General features: G+C 46.7%; 1 long non-coding RNA gene across 1 annotated transcript in view; it reads right to left on the bottom strand.

Annotated features, from left to right (window-relative positions):
* Positions 1-1,503: 1,503 nt before the first annotated feature.
* Positions 1,504-19,354, bottom strand: part of LOC138511451 (uncharacterized) — a 680,777-nt gene continuing 662,926 nt past the window's right edge. The window contains exons 4-5 of the long non-coding RNA XR_011280621.1: positions 14,279-14,439; positions 1,504-1,734 (exon numbers count right to left, since the gene is read on the bottom strand). This is a non-coding gene — a long non-coding RNA (uncharacterized lncRNA). The remainder of the gene's footprint in view (positions 1,735-14,278; positions 14,440-19,354) is intronic.

The following is a 19,354-nucleotide window of genomic DNA, read 5'->3' as shown; positions in this document are numbered from 1 at the left end:
GTATGTATAAAATGAAGTCCCTGTATTATTGTCCCACAATAAAATTACCTTTCGTTTTAGGACATTTTGTATCTGTCTCTTTTACTCTTCTAGTCAGTTATCCTTCCAGTGTGCTTATTGCTGCAGTGTCTTAGATAACTGCCATCACTGCCCTCATTCTCATCAGCTGTTCTGCCTACTATGGCTTTTTGAGCCAGGGGATGTCAGCATCTTTGCCCGTACCCATCATCTTATACAAGCAACGTTGCTCTTACTAGGACAAGACCACAGGTACATATGCTACCGCCCCTTTCCTAGGGTGAGATGGACATCAAAATGGTCTGACAACCTTTGTCTCATTGAAACTATCTTTCAAATGTCCTGCACAACAAACCCACAACCCTGGCAACATTCCCCCAAGATCCTTTGAAAAGGATACACTCCCTTTAATGACCAAGTATCGATGCAGTTGTCTTCAACTACATAGTTGATTCTTTTTCAATATTTAAAAATGTTTCTTTTAATTAAGCATCATCCAAATTGTATTAAATGAAATCTCTTTTTATGTCTTTTACACAGGATAAAAGGCGTACATTTCTCATTAAAATGTCCATCTCATAATAACCATGGTCACTTTACCATAGTCTCACTAGTATTATTAATTTAAAAGCATGTTTCCTTGTTATAACCTTCTGTGTTTAATTTCTAATAACTTTTTTTAAAACTGGTTGTCTCTAATTTAAACGTTTCCTTGTTCCTACTAAATTGTCTTTTCTTGCATACAATAATCATATATTAAAATTAATGTGGCCCTTGTAATTGTGTAATTGTTATTAAATAATGGCATAGTAGTAGCTGATCCAGATGCTAATCGTGTGCTTATTTTTCTAATTCATTGTCTTAATTTCAATTCACTTTATCATAAGCCTGCCTCTGCTTTCAAACTGACACTAATGGTAATGATGTGTTATAACCGCCTCACATATAACATATTTGCATACAAAATCACCCAACCAAAGTTGTTACTTATTTGTCTGCCTCAGAAGGTTGAAAGTTTAAGTTGTCTTTTCTGGGATTCGAACCAGCAACATAACATTTTTATTTTTAATCTTTTACTGAAATGCTCTCAATAAACGCTTGTTACACTGGATTAGTTTGCTGTTTTCTTGGCCGTTTCAACAACCACTTTGCTGTATACTTTTAGTAAACATTAATGAATATCAATCTGCACCAACTCAATTAAAGTTAAATTATGTATTATTTAAATACATAAAAAATAAAACAAATATAATAGTGCAAACAAACCATAACAGCATTGTATTTAACAATTATATATGTATATATACAGATATAGATATGATGTTAACACCCCAATTTTAAATATCTATTTTCACGAGAGCATGACTCACAATTTATGACAACTCAATTTAATGTACAATAATTATTATTTAAATAAATATAACAAATATAATAGTGCAAATAAACCGTAAAAGCTTACGTAGAATGTATATATATCACCTTTATTAATGTCGTTTCAGCAGAGCATGACCATCACAGCTTAGTCAATGGTTTACATACCACCACTCGACCTGCAAAGGTCTAAATAAACTGTGCTACTAATAATAAATAGTAACTTCTTGTACTACTTTTTTTTTATTCGTCTTCTCCACAAATTAAAGTGCGTCCACAGATCAGCATACGTTCAGCTAAATAGCGGTTCAGTCCTTCACATTTCTGGAGAATTATGATTGTCATCTGCAAAAAAGTAAACACAATGGCACATTTCAGTCACTATTACTTTAACTGATCATCAATTGTGTAACATTGTAAACATACAAATAACCTGACTATGTCCTGCAGACTGCTAGGGGAAGTGCAACACTCACAACAACGCCATAAAAACACTCACAGACAAGAGTGTGACATGCGTCCACAGACGGCATGACATGGGTGTGGATGGGAGTGTGTCGTTGGTGTCAGCACAGTGGGGTGGTTGGTGCACATGTCCCTCAAAAGTGCAAAGGGGAGGCTTGAGATCAACAAAGCGGCCTAGAACATAGCAGCGTTATGCAGCCAGTCTTTCCACTCTTAGATCCACATAACCACTTTGTTAAAAAATTATAAAATTCTATACTTTTCGGACTCAGCAACATTTCCCAAGTTTATTAATTGACTTTTGAACCATGATTTCAAGATCATGTGAGACAGCTTGAGAGATGGAGATAAAAATAATGAAAGTTAGGCTAATGAGGATTAGTTTCCCTGCTTATCCTGAATTGCTATGACATCTAATTCTTTGTTATGTCTTATGCCCTTTTCATGCTCTGCTAGGCTGTATTGTTCCTTGTTATATTTCGCTTTATTATGTGTTAAGCTTGTTAATTTACCACTGTATTTTTAACTTCCTGTTGACCGGTTGAGATTATGTCGATGTTATTTCCACCCATGTGTCACAATGCACTTTTGTCCTGCTTATGTTTTCCTCCCTGTGGTCCCACAGCCATTTAGTCCTATGGCTCCCCAATCAATTAGTGCTCTGCTGTCTTGTATGTCTTCAGTACTTAATTTAATTGTTTTGCCACTGTCTCCTGCATATTCCAAATTCACCTTGTAGTAAGCTGAGTTGGCCCTAGGGACGCCACCAGGAATATGCCTATATGGAATCCCTACACTGAACTCACCTTTTAAAATATTCTGATCCACTATCTACTGTCCTAGCCAATGTATCCTAGCAACACGGGCGCACAAATCGTAGCTCTAGAGATTAACATATATGCCTCTACTCTCTCTACACATGACACCTAGAAACAATCCAGCATGCGGATATCAAGGTACTTGCAGTGTACATACATCTACAAACCAAGCTAGATTGCATTTTCCCTTTCTCCCATCTAACCTGACCCACTGCCCTTTTTTCACAACCTCAAGAGCACCTTCAAATGGTAGTGCCGTGTAATGTAAACCTCCATAATATAATCATCACATCTCATACAAACTTAATTATTAGATATGTTATATACATTTTTATTCCAGGCTGTAATAGGTAGATCTTTTCTGTTTCAGACTATATTATTTAAACACAATGTATTCCATTTGACACATGCTAAGCCAACTGCACTTTACTATAATCAGTCTGCAATGAAGTTAGGGGTTTGAATACATTTTAATAAAAACTCAGCCAGAAATCATCCCCCATGGAAAAATTAGGGGTGAAGTACAGGGTGGTCGATGCCAGAAGTTTGGCAGGTGGAGGTGTGTTCCTACCCCCAAATTACAAAACTGTTTGGTATCATAGCCAAATATCTGAGGCTAGGGAATCTGCTATATTTTTACCTAACAACCATCATGTAGGGGGATTTGGCTCAAAATCCAGATATCATGTCCTTGTTACCTTTAATGATAAAATAATACATGTTTTTAAAAAAAACTCTTTTTATTGATTTTTCAACAATCAAAACAATCCCCAAGAACCTTTGCTCTTCTATTGTTCCCTGTCACTGCATAGCGTCTCTTTGAGGTCATTCCAGGTCAATGAGCCTCAGGCGTTGAGGGCGCCACTCGATTCTGAAATCGTCTCTTAAGAAGGTGAGAACCTCTCCCCACTCGCCCGCAAATTTCTGTAATGCCTTGTTCATAGCATATGTGGCCCATTTCATTGCGACCAACTTCCACATTTTGTGCAACCAGTCCTAAAATGACGGAATGGATGGGCTCTTCCATCTCTGGGCAATAAGCGACATTCCAGCTAGTATGAGCATCACCCGTGCTCTTTCCCTACCCTTAGGTTCACCTGTCGTGTCTTTTGATCGTACGCCCAACAAGCCCCACTCCGGGGGCATGCTTCCTCAGGGCCCAAACGCCTGATCGAATGCTTGGGAAATATCCATCGAGAAGGAGATTATTTTTGAGCATTTCCACCAGACATGCTCCGCTGTGCCCTCTTGCCCGCAGCCCCTCCAATATAAACCCGAAGTCTCTGGTAAATCTTGTGTAGACGTGCCGGGGTATAATCCCATCCAAACAGTATTTTATACCAAAGTTCCCCGAGTTGTGAGGCTCTTGCCAGTTTAGGGATTTTCCTCCACAGTTTCTCCCATTCCCTCCTCTCCATCTCTCTGGCCAGGATCCAATCCCATTTCTCCATTTATGCCCACTGCGGCCTCAAAGTTGCTTCGTCCAGAATCCTATAGAGCTGAGAGATTAGGCCTTTCGAGCCATCATTGGTCAGCAGGAATTTCTCGAAAGTAGTAGGTGATCTAGTGGCCACCTCCCTGTTTGTGGTGTGTAGGAGCCAGTGGCGTAGCTGGGCGTATCTCAGTCTCTCCCCCTCCCCAACTGCAAAGTCCCTTTTACAATCCGAAAAGGAGCTGATTTCACCCCGTATAAGCAGGTCTCGCATTCTCCAGCACCCCCTTTCTAGCCATAACTTGAATGCCCCCCTCTCAAGCACTGGGGTAAACTCTGTTATTGAATAATGGTGTAAAAGGGGACGGGTAGGTTGTAATTGCCTTATGTTTAACTAGCCTGTCCCAGTTATCCGCCACCAATTTTGTAATGGAGCTCTTATACATATGCCTTGGCCGATGTTGTTTAGGCAGCCACAAGACCTCCCCCAGTTCATGCTTCGTTACCGCCCTATCCATTTTGACCCAGTGCTTTCCTTCCCCCACCTGGAGCCACTCTCTGATTACCCTTAGCTGGGTGGCCTCGTAATATTGCCAGAAATTGGACAGGCCCAATCCTCCTTCATTTTTCGAGGCCATGAGTTGCTGTCGGCTTATCCTTGCTCTCTTCCCCTCCCAAATACATTTGCTTGTAATAGCTTGGAGCATCCTAAAGAAGCTATCTGGAACAGCCTGAGTGATCGCCTGGAACAGGAAGAGCAACCTTGGTAGGGTGACCATTTTTATTGCCGTCATCCTCCCAAGCCAGGACACCCGTAGGTTTCTCCATCTGTAAAGATCTTTTTTGATTTTTTCCATGAGAGGGGGGGTAGTTAGCCGCATACCACCCAGAGAGGCTTGGAGTAATTCTGACCCCCAGGTATGTGATCCCCCCCGGACGCCACGCAAACGGCATTGACTCTTTTAGTACCTCCCTCTCCACTCTCCCCAAGGACAGGTCCATCAGTTCAGACTTATTCATATTGATGCGTAGCCCCAACGCCTTGCCAAATTTCTCTAGCAATAACCTGCATTGTCTGCTCGACTTTAATGGGTCGGATAGGGCAAGCAGCATATCGTCTGCGAAGGCCACCACAATATGCTGCCGACCCCCGAAAGGTATTCCTTGTATTTCTTCCGATTTCTGGATAGCTTGTAGCAGAGGTTCCAGGTAGATCGCGTAGAGTAGGGGCGATAGGGGACAACCCTGCTTTGTACCTCTCTGAAGTAAGAATGACCTTGAGGTTGTGCCGTTAACCACCACCCGTGCCGTAGGACCCTCATAATTCGCCTTGACCATCCGTAGATATGCACCCCCTAGGCCCATCCTTTTCATAGTTTTGAAGAGGAAAGACCACTCCACCCGATCGAACGCATTTTCAGCATCAAGCGATAAAAGTGCTGCCTGGGTGTGGGTCTTTTCCGCCTTCTCAACTAGGTGTGCCACCCTCCTAATATTATCTCCTGTCTGCATTCCCTTTATAAATCCTGCCTGGTCTTGGTGTATCAGACTTAGTAAAAGCCCCTCGAGTCTATTGGCCAGTACTTTAGCGTAAATCTTAGCATCCACATTAATCAGCGCAATAGGCCTGTACGAGGATCTTTCTAGGGGATCCTTGCCCGGCTTCAGGATGAGGGAGATCTTGGCCTCTTGCATAGAGGGTGTTATGTGCCCACTGCTTTTGAAAGAGTTGAAGAGATAAGTCAATTGAGCCGCCAGCACCCTGGCAAATGCCTTGTAAAAAGAGGCCGAATACCCATCTGGACCAGGGGCTTTGCCTGCCGGCATATTCCTGATCACCCCCTCACTTCCTCCCCTGTTATCTCTTGCTGTAGATCTATCTGGGTGTCCTCATCAATAGTTTTTAGGCTTATACTGTCCAGGAAGGCCTCCTGAGCCTGAGGACAGGGATTTTGAGATGTGTAAAGATTCTCATAAAATTGGGCCATGGATTCTTGGATGTCTTCCGCCAGTGTAAGCCTGTCCCCCGAGTCTGAGTATAAAGCCGTGATTGAGTTTCTGGAGGACACTCCCCGAAGCAGGCGCGCAAGTAGGGCGTCTGCTTTATTCCCTCTTGTGTAGAATTTTTGTCTGACCAAGAGCAGAGCCGCTTCCGCTTTTTTTGTACGTAAGATACCAAGTTGACCTACCGCCCGCCTGTATTCCCTCTGATGTTGTCTACTGAGGAGCTTGGCTACCTTGTTTTTTGCCCCCTCAACCTCTACCTCCAACTGTGTCTCCAGGGCCTGCAGCTGTTTGTCCCTTTGTGCCTTGGCTGATATCAGTTCCCCCTCATAGTAGCCTTAAAGGCATCCCATCTTGGTCTTCTCCCGTGTCACCCCTTCTATTGTTGATGAAGAACTCCCTCATCTTGCCCTCCATTTCGTCCCTTATGACGGGGTCCCTCAACAGATTCTCTGGGTACTTCCAACCCCACACTCCCCTTCTCTTTCCCCCTAATTCCAGCTTCATAGATAATATTTTATGGTCCGCTATCCCCACAGGGCCAACCTCTATCTCCTTGATTTTTCCCTTCTGATGAAGGGATCTTGCCCTGAATTAGGTGTGTAGATGACCCCTATTGTATATGTCTCCTCCGCAATTTTACCCGTCACCATTATAAATCTGCCCTCTTTGTCCCTGAGTGTGTCTTCCATTTGAAAGTTAACTGAACTCTTTACTGCCAACGCAACCCCTGCTGTCTTCGAAGGGCCCGATGCCTGAAATATTTGATCGAACCCCCTTAGCCTAAGTCGGCTCTGGTCCTTAGGCAGCACGTGTGTTTCCTGTAGCCCCAGGAACTCTGGTTTTCCTCATTTCGTAAATTGTTCCAGTTTCTTCCTTTTAAGCGGGGTATTAAGGCCCCTGATGTTATGGGTCACACACTTGAATTGTGATCCTCCTGCTCCTGCCAAATGCGTCTCCCCAGCTGCAAGCCTCCAACTATTCTTACCTGACCGATTCCCCGCACATGTCTCGCCCCTTTGGCAGTACCTGAAGAATCCCTATTCCCCCCCGTCCCCCTATCCCCCAACCCCTGCCCTTTCCCTGAAGGCCTTTAAACCAGGTCTTCCCGCCCCCAAACTCATTGTAGGCTTTCTTGCCCTACTCGATTCCATGATGTTTGCTCGATACTCCTCTGCCCCTCCAATGAACTATGAAACTGCCTTTTTGTCCACCACCCCTTAGGATATGCCGCATCCCAGGTCAGATCTCCTCCCCCTCGGGGCCCCCCTCCGATGACAGCCCCGTCTCCCCACCTCTCCCGGAAGGCCCCCCCATGACCCAGATTTCCTCCTTTTCCCCTTGCCCATCACCGACCATTCCCACGGCCTGAGCCTCATTCCCCCTCCCCTCTTGGGAGGTTTGCCTGTGCCCGCCCCTCCCCGGTCCCGTTCCAGTTCCTGGTCCAGTTCAATTTGCAATTTGCAGTAAATCTGCTCCTTCTTGCATCGTTGTTATACGCTTTTGCGAGCCAGCCCACTCAAACACCATCCCGAATGGGAAAGTCCACTTATACTTGATTCCTTTTCCCTTAAGCTGTGAGGTTAACGGGCTCCATTGTCGTCGTTTCAATAGGGTGATGGCAGCCAGGTCCTGATATAATTCTATTTTTTGGCCCTTAAATGCCAGCGGCTCTTTTTGTCTGGCGGCTCTGAGTACTGCTTCTTTCTGAGCATATCTTGTGAATGCAGCGAGCACATCCCGCGGCCTAGCTTTTGGGTTCTTGTTAAGGAATCCCACTCTGTGGACCCTGTCCAGCTCTATATTGCTAGGAATAGATTCCCAAAGTAGCTCCGCGAAGATTCCCTGGACGGTCTTCTTCAGGTCCCGATCTTGAACCGTCTCCAGCAGAAGCTTCAGTCTAATATTGATCCTTCGGGACCTGTTTTCCATATCTTCCAATCTGATCTCCAGGTTTCGTGTCGCTATGTCGATCCTCTCAATAGCCTTGCTGTTCTCCATTGATTCCTTTCCCACGTCTTGTAGGCCTTTTTCAAGAATGTCTGTTCTCTTGCCCAACTGGCTTACTTCCTGTTTCATTTCCACCAATGCTTGGTTATCTGATCTCATTAGTTGAAATTGCTCTTGGAGTGTTTTCCCCAGTGAAGTCTGAAGGGAGAGCATCTCCCCTCGCAGGTTTTGATGGGATATTGGGGCGGCCCTATCCGTATTCTCCAAGAGGTGCTCCTTCCCCGAGGATCCCCCCTGCGCGGCCCTGCGTTCGTCTGTCTTTGCTCGCCCACATAGATGCAAGGGGGCCCGACGAGTCCACATGTGGCACACCTCCTTTGTTTACTTTGCCTTTGGTCTTGGCTGCCATATTCTTGAAGTGATGACCAACGTGGGGAACCCCTGGGCTCAGCCTTGTTTGTCAGAGAGCCCCTCTCCCCCTCGCAGTGCTCTCCCCCCACTGAGTCTTCGATCCCGGTCTGGACAGCAGGATCTTGCTGGCCCCAGCACACCTCCAGAGGCCCAGTAGGTCTGTATCACCCTGCAGGTTTCTTCCTGCGCCGCAACCTGGGTGTGCTGCTCCACAAATTTGAGTTGCAGCTATGCGGGCTGGGGGAGCATATCCCAAGCTGATTGGAGCTTGAAACAGACCGGGCCTCCCAAGCGGCTCGTTGCCCGCACTGATGTAATTTGCCACACCGGGCTGGTAAGTAAATATGACCCAGGAGGTCAGCTGGTGCTTCTGTTCTCCCAGAGCGGGGCCCCCAGTCCGCGACAGTTCTAGGTAGTGGGCCCAGCTAAGCAGTGGGTAGGTGGGCCACTACGCGGGAGGGAAGAAAAAAAAAATGGGGGGGGTGCTCCACTCGAGATACTCCCAGTAATCAGGGGGGGTCAGGACACTACCCCCCTCACCGCTCCCCTGCAGGCACTCCCGCCGGCCGAGCTCTGCTCCTCACCTCAGGCCCTCCGTGGGCTGGTGCCTTCACTGCTTGACTGCACCCGCCAGTCCCCTCCTACCGGGGGATCTTCTACTCCCGGCCATTGCGGAGCGCGGAGTCAACCCTCCGCGGGCGGGGAGACGGGCCCTGCCAGCCCCCCATGGCTGAGTCCCAGTCCGCCACTCCCCCAGGAATGTGCCGGCTGCCAGGCCCTGCGTCCGCCCCGCCGATCCTCTCTTCCTCCTTTCCCACCAACGCCGCCCGGGACTGCCCTGCTGGGTCCGTTGCAGGCTCAGTGTGGCTGGGGCGCGCCCAGAGCTACGCTGCCTCCAATTCAGGTCCCGGGGGCTGGTCCGCGTCTTCTTCACTCCACGGGGGAGGGGGGCCACAGCGGGGCCTTGATCCAGCCCGACCCCGGCCCCCTCTGCTCGGGTCGGCGGTGGTTGGCCTGTCCTGCGACGTCCCTTCCCCTACAGGACACCGCCGCTTGCAGTGTCCCAAGTCTCTGTTCCCCTGGTTTCTGGGGGGATGCCACAATAGCCCCGCTGCAAAGACGGGCAGCAGATCTTCGTTCTACATGTTTTTTCACCTACGGGGGTGGTGGAACCACCTAGGCTAGAAGGAGAGCTCTGGAGCGCCGTCGCACACGTCTAATCAGTGCCGGCGGCCATCTTGGAAAATACTACATTTTTAATGTACATAATAATCATCCAACCACACGTTGAAGCAATATAAACTATTTTTGTATTTCTTTTGAATAAAAAAAAGAAATAGTTTTATTTTTGAATGCCTGACAATGATAGAGTAAACCATGGTTATTTCAATTATGTTTACGAACATATGTTTATGTTTCCTAGGATTGTAATAATGATTATTTCGATGTTGGTACTAGCGAACTATCCAGACAAACTTTCAATTTCTCTTCGCACCAATCAGTGCAATGAATGCAGCTATTCAGAAAACATATTTATTGTTTTAAACCCTATCTAATACTACACTGGATATTTTGTATGAATATTTAAATGCATACTTAACTTAAACTCTACTAATATTCAATTGTGATCATTCTGGTAATTATTTAAATAATCAATACTGTTATTCGCCAGTTGCCATTAAGTACACATTGTGACAAATCAAGTTTAAAACAATCAAGATACATATGCAACAGCAGTTATCGGTTAAAGATCAAATATCTTATAGTCAAACACTAAAAGACTCTATAGAAACAAACTGGCCCTAATGGCTAGGTCAATTAATTCCATAGCCTAGCACAAAAAAACATTAGGTACCTTGTTAAAATATCAAAAGGAAATAAAAGTCAACAAGATAAACAATAATACTGATGTATCTCGTGAATATCGAATGTCGGAGTCAGCAGCTGTCCAATATGTAACGTGTCTAGTAGTTTTTGGCTAGCTAAATGTGGTAAAATAAAAACCCAGTTATGTCATTACAATAGACATATCTGTTGCATAAACTGGTTGTGGTTACCTACTGTTCCACCTTTTTCCTAATTAACCAAGACTTAAACATGCAATTTATCACAGCATATTTATAAAGTCCACGTTTTCACTTCTTCTACAAGCTACGAAGGCATCATAAGTGCTGTGGATGTTTGGCATGATAAAAAAGGGCTTCAATAATGTGTTTCCTACAGTGAAGTACTTTGGCCAGAGTCACATAAAATGCAACTCTATCTCTCTGATATTTGTGCATTGAGGATATGCATCTGTCATTTTCAATTCCCAGTGGTGAGTACTCAAAGCTAGTGGTACATTTCCACATCTAAATGTAACCAAGAGCGCCCTTGCTAACTCAGGACCATGTCAGTCCAGATACTGTTCATAAGCATTGGACAATTTGAGTCCCAGAACAAACCTAGTGAGTGGAATCCCTCTCCCATGGCAATAACATCCTCCTGTGTCTTCTGGTGGATTTCATATGTCATTGTTCGTCTATCCCTCCCGAATGATGTTATGTGGGTTTGTCCAGAGCTGCTGGCAGCCTAGTTCAATTAAGCAGTTTTTCACATGATTGCACCAAGAGAGACACTGTTCCCCTCTGGTCCCAGTATATCATGCAGGGTATCCCTGAACTTGCCACGGGGAGGGGAACTACAGATTCCAATCTAGTGGAGCAGAGGTCTGGAGGCCAACATCCGTGGAATATGCCCAAGGCCTGTCTCTTCGTGCATGATGTGTACCCTCAGGGTGTTTAAGGAATTAAAAAAATAATACTTCTCAGTAATTTCTCAAGTCCTTATTTCTAAGTTTCAGCTTGTCACACTTGGAACGTATCGATATCAATTACAGGCCTTAGGGCTGCCACCCATAACCCTTTTTATGGTTTAGCTGTATCTGCCTAAAAATAGCTTTCTCAGTCTGACCGAACTAATTTCCAGTGTGTGAGCCTCAGGCAGAAATATTCAAAGTATGTGACCTGGTTGCTTGTAATTCCCTCGATCTGAATGGTTTGCTTCACGTACTTGCTTCTTGGTGGCCTAAACACCATGCACTTTATTTTTTAACAATTCAGCATCAGTCCATGGCCATCAAATGTAAATGGAATTATTTTCGTAGCACTGATAGAGTCAAGGAGATGAGCATTACATTTCTGGCATACATCAATACAGGGAACTTATCTATGCCAAAGGATTGTGCATCGGTCTTGGCAGGTATCAGTAACTCAATAGCTGAAATAGGCTCTCCTAGGTACCTGAAAGCAATTGGGCGAGGCAACTCCTCCCTTGGCGGGGACAAAACAATACAGCAGGCAACTGCCCACACGCGGCTCCACCCCAATCATTCTAGGTATTTTTTTAATAAAGCTTTGACAGTTTGTTAATACAAAGCTGTGGTTAATTATTTAAAGTCATGTATCATCTTACCTCTGGTATTAACACATCGATCCTGAGTGATGTATTTCTACTGGACAATGAAAACCTCAGAGCTTTTTTAATTGCTTCCATCAAATTTGTTGTCTACAATAAAATCTAGTACATGTAACTAATTCTCAGTTTCATTTGAACATGCCATAAAAAGTGCCATACGCAATACTGAAGATTTGTAGGGAGTCATCATTCGTGAGACTAAAATAGATTTCTTATTTAATGTTAACTTACAAGAACAGACGTTTGACATACTTTTGCATTTCAAAAAAAATTAGTAAAGCATTTTATTTCATTTTAAGATATACCTCTGTTTTTTTGATGTTTAGAAAACATTTTGGGGTACATTTCTTTGTAGTGAACAGGTTCTTGAAGTCGGTTTATAAGGTCTGTTCTGGATCCCATCCCTGATACACCCAAGCATTGGCAAGGACTAACCAATTCCTCTTTTGATGCCTGAGAAAAAATGTTATTGAAGCATATTATACCGTATCTAATGTAATGAGAGCTTGCATTTAATATAAAAACAATTTAAAAACAATTATATTAATAAGAAAACACATGAATGATATGAGATTTTAAATAACTGGATTTAAATAAACATGTGCTATTTAAAAAATTGGAAGAGATTATTGTAAAAAAAACAAAGGGTTTCATGCCCTAGACCCCGGGAACCCGTACTCAGGTGGCCAGGGAAAGGCCATAGCTTTTGGATCCTGACGCAGGGGGTGGACAAGTGAGGCCGGATCACCTGGGCAGGGGATCCTCAGGGAGTGGGGGAGAAGCACCCAATGGTGAGACATGGTATGCCCCTTTTTCCACACCCCATCTAACCTGTATCCCTGCTTATTGTATGGGAAACTACAGCTCCCATAAACCCTCCCCACTTTATATTGACAACAGTACTGAGCCGAGGAAGCTGAGTAATGAGGTCAAAAAGATTACTTACACTGACCTCTGTCCCTGCAATGAGGCGAGGCAGAGTCAGGCACGTAATCCTAACAGTGTCCCAGGAGGATAGCCCAGCGGCAATGTGCTCGCCTTGGCAGCAAGACCACATGGAGCCACAGGTTCGATCCCCGCGAATGCGCTTAGAAACCTCTGGATATTAAGCGTGTTATAAATAACCTATAATATCATATCAATACACAACTGCCACTTTTTAGCACTCCCTGTGAGAATAAAAGGTGGTGTGCACAGGCACACTCTGAGCGAGGCTGGGTACAAGAAGGAACAGCTGTTTTTGGGCTGATTTGAACCAGGCTGTGAAATTTGGAAGGCCAACGGGCTGATCGGAAGTTGCACGGATCAAGAGAGAGCCCGGCTAGAAATCTGCATCAGCGTTCCAAGACTGAAACCGAGTGAGCGGAAGAAAGAAACCTTCAAGTTGTCTGAAAGCAGCCTGCGACCCTCCCGGGTGAACGGCACAGTTGTGGAGGAGCAGAGGAGGCATTGGTAACGTCCTTGACGGTTGCATGAATAAGATGAAAGAAGACCAATTAACTTGACCAGTGAGTTATCGAAGGCAACACAAGCCTGGTTTGTGTTAAAAGCAAAATGGATACGTTGGGGGGGGGGGTGATTGTGTTGTTATTTTCTCTAGTTTTGTGTTGTCTATTATGTTTGTGAATGTCAGGTCACTGCTCATGGTTATGTTATAAAACGTGTTGGGGTTAATATGTAATTGTAGGTTACTGTTCACTGTTTTCTTTGATTCAGGTTTAAGTTATGTTGATTATAGCCTCATGGCCTAGATGCATTTGCCTTGTAATTGATATGTCCTTTCTTGTTGAAAATATGAAATAAAGAGTATACATTTTTTTTTTAAAGTTACTTTAATCCCAAAGTTGAAGGTTGCGTGTGTGCCGATAAAACGCAAATAGAAAGGACAATTGCTGAATTGTAAAAAAAGAAAGGATACAAAGTAACAGTGGTCCTGCGAGGTAAAGTCACCAATGCATAAAAGTGCCCGTGAAAAATAAATTGGAATTGGCCACCCTATCCATGCCCATGACCTGAGCCAACATCTCACATGATGCCCCCTGTTGCTGTGCAATAGTATACATGGATTTCTCCCACACAGTACTTCCGGGTGGCACACAGCCACCGCGTTGCCGGACCCCACACCTGCCGGACCCAAGGATACCTGGCCCTTGCTGCGCTGGCGCTGCCTGTGGCTGCAGGACTGCATTCCTCCTTCAATCAGCTGCCCAGGAACAGGAGCCAATACTGTGCAGCGTGACCCTGCATCCGTAACCACCACAGACGGACATACCAACAGTGACTGGCCCTGTGAGGGGTCTAATCCCCTTGCAGGTGTTAGAGACAGAACAGCATCCACAGTAGAACCACTCACCTGCGACAGCAATGAGGGTTCCATGTCCGATTCAGCACCAGAGGCATAGGCTTCCTTAGAGGTTTACTCAGACACCACTGGCCAGGATGGTCTGTAGCACCAATGGATTCTCATGGGCAACCACACCACATCCTCCTCCACTGCATCCAGCGCCTCATCACCTGCACAAATAAAAAAACATGAATACACATGTTAAAAGCATAGGCCACACACACATAGGTATTACAATGTTGTCAGCCAACACATGAACCTGCCATGTCACGCATGACACAAAGTCAGGCACGCACGCAGTGTCAATGAAATGGAAGGGGAGCCTTAAAACAGACATGAATGTGTGTCCAAAGGGCAAAATAACACATATCTATACATACATAGGTTCTATACATACATACTGTATGTATAGAACCTGCATCACACACAAGCATGTGACTGGCGTAGTCCTTCCACAAACATGACTGATGCCAATACGCAGATGGCACGTAGCATAGCCATGCCAAAACTGTCAACCAGCCTCAGGTGGAACTACAGCAGGGGAGAGGAGGACAGAAAGCACAACACATGAGGAAGCATCAGAAGTGCATCCAGACCCAGAGAAGCTACACCTCCTGTTACATAGAGGCAGGGAGGCTGTACCAGAGGGAGGCCCCAGCTCAACACAGACGTGAACCACAAACTAATTTCCATGAGGAGCAACTGACCCTGAGGGAGTATGAAAGGGATGATCAAAGACCATGAGAATGAAGTAAATACTGGAGATGGAAGTGAAGGAAGTGCTGGCCCAGGACCAATAGGGACTTGCTAAGAATGCACAGGGTTCAGGAATGAACACTCATAGCCACTGTGAGCCTGTGCCATCATCACAGTCCTAGGGAGATACCATACACCAAGCCTAAAGGACATTTCACACAGTCCAGGACTGGCAGAGTTGCAGAGGGAAGAGTGTAGAATCACATAAATCCTGGTAAAGCTCATTGCAGTAGTCCACCATAGGAATTTCCAGGCATCTGGAGACAGTGAGCTGCTGGGGGGTGGAGAGGAAAGGAAAGGAAGAATGCCTCTGAGGAGGAGCTACTTGCAGGGTGACCTCACAGAGACGTCAGTCATGGCGACTGTTGAGTGGAAGATCATCACATGCTAACCGCGACCACAGGTTGGAGCAAGAATAGGGCCAAGAGAGGCTGGACAGAGAGTGTCATGGAAGGAGGGAGCAAGTGTGGTGATGAGGATTGCCTCTGTGTGCAGAACATGGTTTCTATGCAGTCTGCATGACAACAAGCATGTAACAGTCCAACATCACATGAGTCACACATGGCAGTCATGTCAATATAGCCTGAACTGGCAGACAATCATAACACATCACCCAAGCATCTGTCAGGAATGGTACTCTCAAGAGTGGCACAGGTCACCCAGGTAGGTTTTGGGTCGCTGTGCTGATGTAAGGTGACAGATAAGCACACACAGCAGTAAGCTCAACAAGAAAGAAGAATAGGCAACAGTAGCTGTGAACAAAAAGGGGCAGGCATTACAAAGGTGCATACAAACTGGATTCCCTCTTGGGGTATAGGCAGAAATGGAAAAGAGTGTTCCACCAACCTTTGGAAACTCCAACCTTCTGCACAGATTGCTATAACAGGGGCCAACTCTGTATGCTCATGGCTGGGAACAACAGCAGTAGGTGTCTGTACGTGAACCCTAAGGCACGAACAAGGTAACAGTACTTCGCAAGACTGAAGCCTGTACGGGTCCAGCAGGAACCAAACAATGACACGAAGTACGACACTGAAAACACATCAAGGGAAGGGCCAGAAACCAACATTCAAGCTATGTACAAAGGATTTACATAAGACACAAGTGAAGACAAGAACAGAAATATCCAGGGAAAAGGAAGTCAAAGAGAACAAGGTTCAGAACAGGATCCGGAAGAAAGGAAGGGCAGAACTTAGTATCTAACTGTAGGAAATGGTGACCGGAACTTGTACATGGAATAGTAGATCAGTAACTCAGGGCTGGAAAGACAAGAGAAAGCTAGCAGAAGGAAAAGAAGGAAACAGTATAACGGAAATGGATAACCTAAGGGGAGGACAGAAGACTCAAGGAAGAGAAGGACAGGGATCAAGAACAGGGGGTTGCAAACAAGGAAGAGAGCAAGGGAGCAGTAGCCAGGAAATAGGGGGGCTGCAAACAAGGAAGCAGGGCTGCAGGAACGGATGGCACAAGGTGCAGGCAAACTGTTGTGGACTGCAGAGGACTCTAGTAGGCTGCAAGGCAGGGAGTCCAGAGGAGCCGGACAGAGAGCTGTAGTAGGCTGCAGACAGAGAGCCCAGAGGAGCAGGGCAGCAAGGAGCAAGCCCAGAGGAGCAGGGCAGCGAGGCAGGGAGCCCAGAGGACCAGGGCTGAAGGCAGTGGAGTGTAGCAGGCTGCAAGGCAGGGAGCCCAGAGGAGTAGGGCTGCAGGCAGAAGAGTGTAGCAGGCTGCGAGGCAGGGAGCCCAGAGGACCAGGGCTGAAGGAAGAGGAGTGTAGAAGGCTGTAAGGCAGGGAGCCCAGAGGAGCCGGCAAAGGGCACTGGATCAGAAGCAGGATAATACGGCAACATGAACAGCATACAAATCGTGACTCAAGGCAAAAAGGGGCTGGGAGAACTCTTGATGCAAGAGACTGAGCTCCTGCAGGCAGCTGCTTAAATACAGCCCTGCCCTGTACTTAGGCAGGCTAATTGGCAGCACCTGGAGCAGCACACCTGAAGGTAATCTGCCTCCTCCCTCTCTGGTCCTGAGAAGGTGGAAGCAGCACTGATCGTTAGGGCTTCTGGGGATTGTGGTTCCAATACTGTTGAATGGGAATAGCCAGGAATTGATAACTGTAGCAAGGTGCATTATGGTACATGTAGTTAGCGGAATTAAATAAGAAAGTACCAAAGTCGTGCAAATGGAAATCAAGGACCAAAGTGTGAATAGGTGTTGTTCAAAGAGTATTTTGATGATAAATGAGTTCCAAATAGTCCATGATGGTTGCCAATGTGTGTGCCAGTGGCACAGGCATGACAGCAACATACACATGGCCTGTACACACACTCATCACCACTCACCGGACATTCCCTCATACACTGGCAGGTCTCCCACGCCTTGGATCTGCTCCACTGCAATGAAATCACTAGCGATCCCCTCATGTCCAGTGATTTCATCGTCCTCTGGTGGTGACCCACTGCCAGTCACCAGAGGAGAGGCAAACTTTGCAGCCAGCTTGTGTTTTGCTTGGTGTCGGAGGTCATTCAAAGCTTCACAACATCACCAGCTGTGCACCTCTCATAGCCCAAGGAGCTAATACAGTCCGCGAGGCACTGCCAGTGGGCCCAACGCTAAGCAGGTGTATGTGTGCCCCCTGCCTGCACCAGCATGTCACAGCCGTTTACCAGCACGTAGTCCACAAGCATGTCCAGTTCCTCATCACAGAAACTCCTCCTTCTCGATGTGTGGGACTCCTGTGCCTTGTCTGGGTTCTCAGCCTGTACCGCTGCAGTATGCCTCTGCTTCTTGTGAGGTGGTGCAGACCCTGAGTGGCTTGTACCGCTCTGGTCAGTAAGGGCTGGAGTACAGGTGGACTGGCCTATGGAATCAGCCACCAATGTAACTACAGAAGGTTGGCTTGCAGGTATCGGTAGCTGGGTGCTGTTGCCATAACCCTGCGCCGCACCTGTCTTGGCCTTAGTGACAAGGGACTTGGCTCTTGAGTCACACTGGGCCGGGACCAATCCAGTACTGGCTGGGTGACCCTGAGCCATGGTGCCGGTTGCTACAGCTAACCCTGCAGTTTCCAGACCCTGGCCAGTGTGGACAGCAGATGACATTGCTGCTCCAGATCCCCGGGTGCCGGTGCCAGGAACTTGCACTGCACGTGTCTTTGCCGGGCTGGCTGACCCTGAGCCTGGGTAGTGGTAGCCGCATCTGCCCCTGCAGCTTCCACACCCTGGCTGCTCTGGACAGCAGATGGCACTGCTTGTCCGGGATCTCGGGTGCTGGGTATGTCAGCAGCTGTTGCATCTCCCTGCTCAGGCTGGGTGTGGGGCATAGCTCTCCCTGTATGGGCCTGGACACTTTGCCCACGTGGACCACCTTGGCCAGCTTGGCCACCCTGGCCACATCGTCCACCCTGGCCACGTCACCCACCTTGGCCACCTCTAGCAAGTCGGCCACCTTTGCCTCCCTTCCCATTTGTTGCCCTCCCAGTCTTGGCACTGATGGACTAGCGCAATGGGAGGTGCAGCCAACAATTGTCTTGGGCAATTTGAGTGAGGGGGCAGGTTATGTGATGGAAAACGTACCACTGTAAGGCTCTATGTGAGCCCTCGTGAAAAAATAACGGGTTGTGCAACGCTCAGGCACCCCAAAGACAAAAATCAACGTGTACACAACCCCCCTCGGTAGCCCACATGTGAGTAAAAAACGTCCTGCAGTACGCTGTGGCATCCAGTAACACAAAAAATGCATACGCGAGGAACACGTAGGCTACTATGACCTCGAAAATGAGGTACGCGACACACCAGGGCAACCACAGTGGGAAAAATGTGTGCACGACTCACCGTCCATCTCGTAGAATGAAAAAAATGTAGGCAACTCCCGTGCCAAAACAAGAAGTACGCACTGCCACAGTAGTGAACTATTTGCGTGTGAACCCACAAAAATATGAAGAAGAAAAGCATGTGTACAGTGCACTGTTGTCCTACGCAGACCTTTAACCCGATACTGAACGGCAACGCTCAACGTCCAGCGCATGTCACATAACTTGCGCGCTTTGGGCCTTTCCTCTGATTACACGCTAACGTGCTGTTTCCGCACGTGTGGAGCCACTCTGTTTTCGGCTGGCAATGCGAAAGAACATGGAAAACCCATGCTCCTGCTTAAAAGGCCATTTACCTGCCTCCAACTGCCTGAGCTGCCTCGTACGAGCCATCTGCTGCTGCCAGCCCACTCTGTGTGCCTGCTGCCCACATACCCTGCATTTTGGTGCCTACTCATCAGCCATTGCCAGTGATCCTGTCGTTGTGACCACCTCTGCTGATCCTGAAGACTCCTGACTGC

The sequence above is a fragment of the Ambystoma mexicanum genome, chromosome 6p, assembly GCF_040938575.1.
Source record: "Ambystoma mexicanum isolate Mex_15411 chromosome 6p, UKY_AmexF1_1, whole genome shotgun sequence".
Lineage (NCBI taxonomy): Eukaryota > Metazoa > Chordata > Amphibia > Caudata > Ambystomatidae > Ambystoma > Ambystoma mexicanum.
This window is presented reverse-complemented; position numbering and strand designations above follow the sequence as displayed.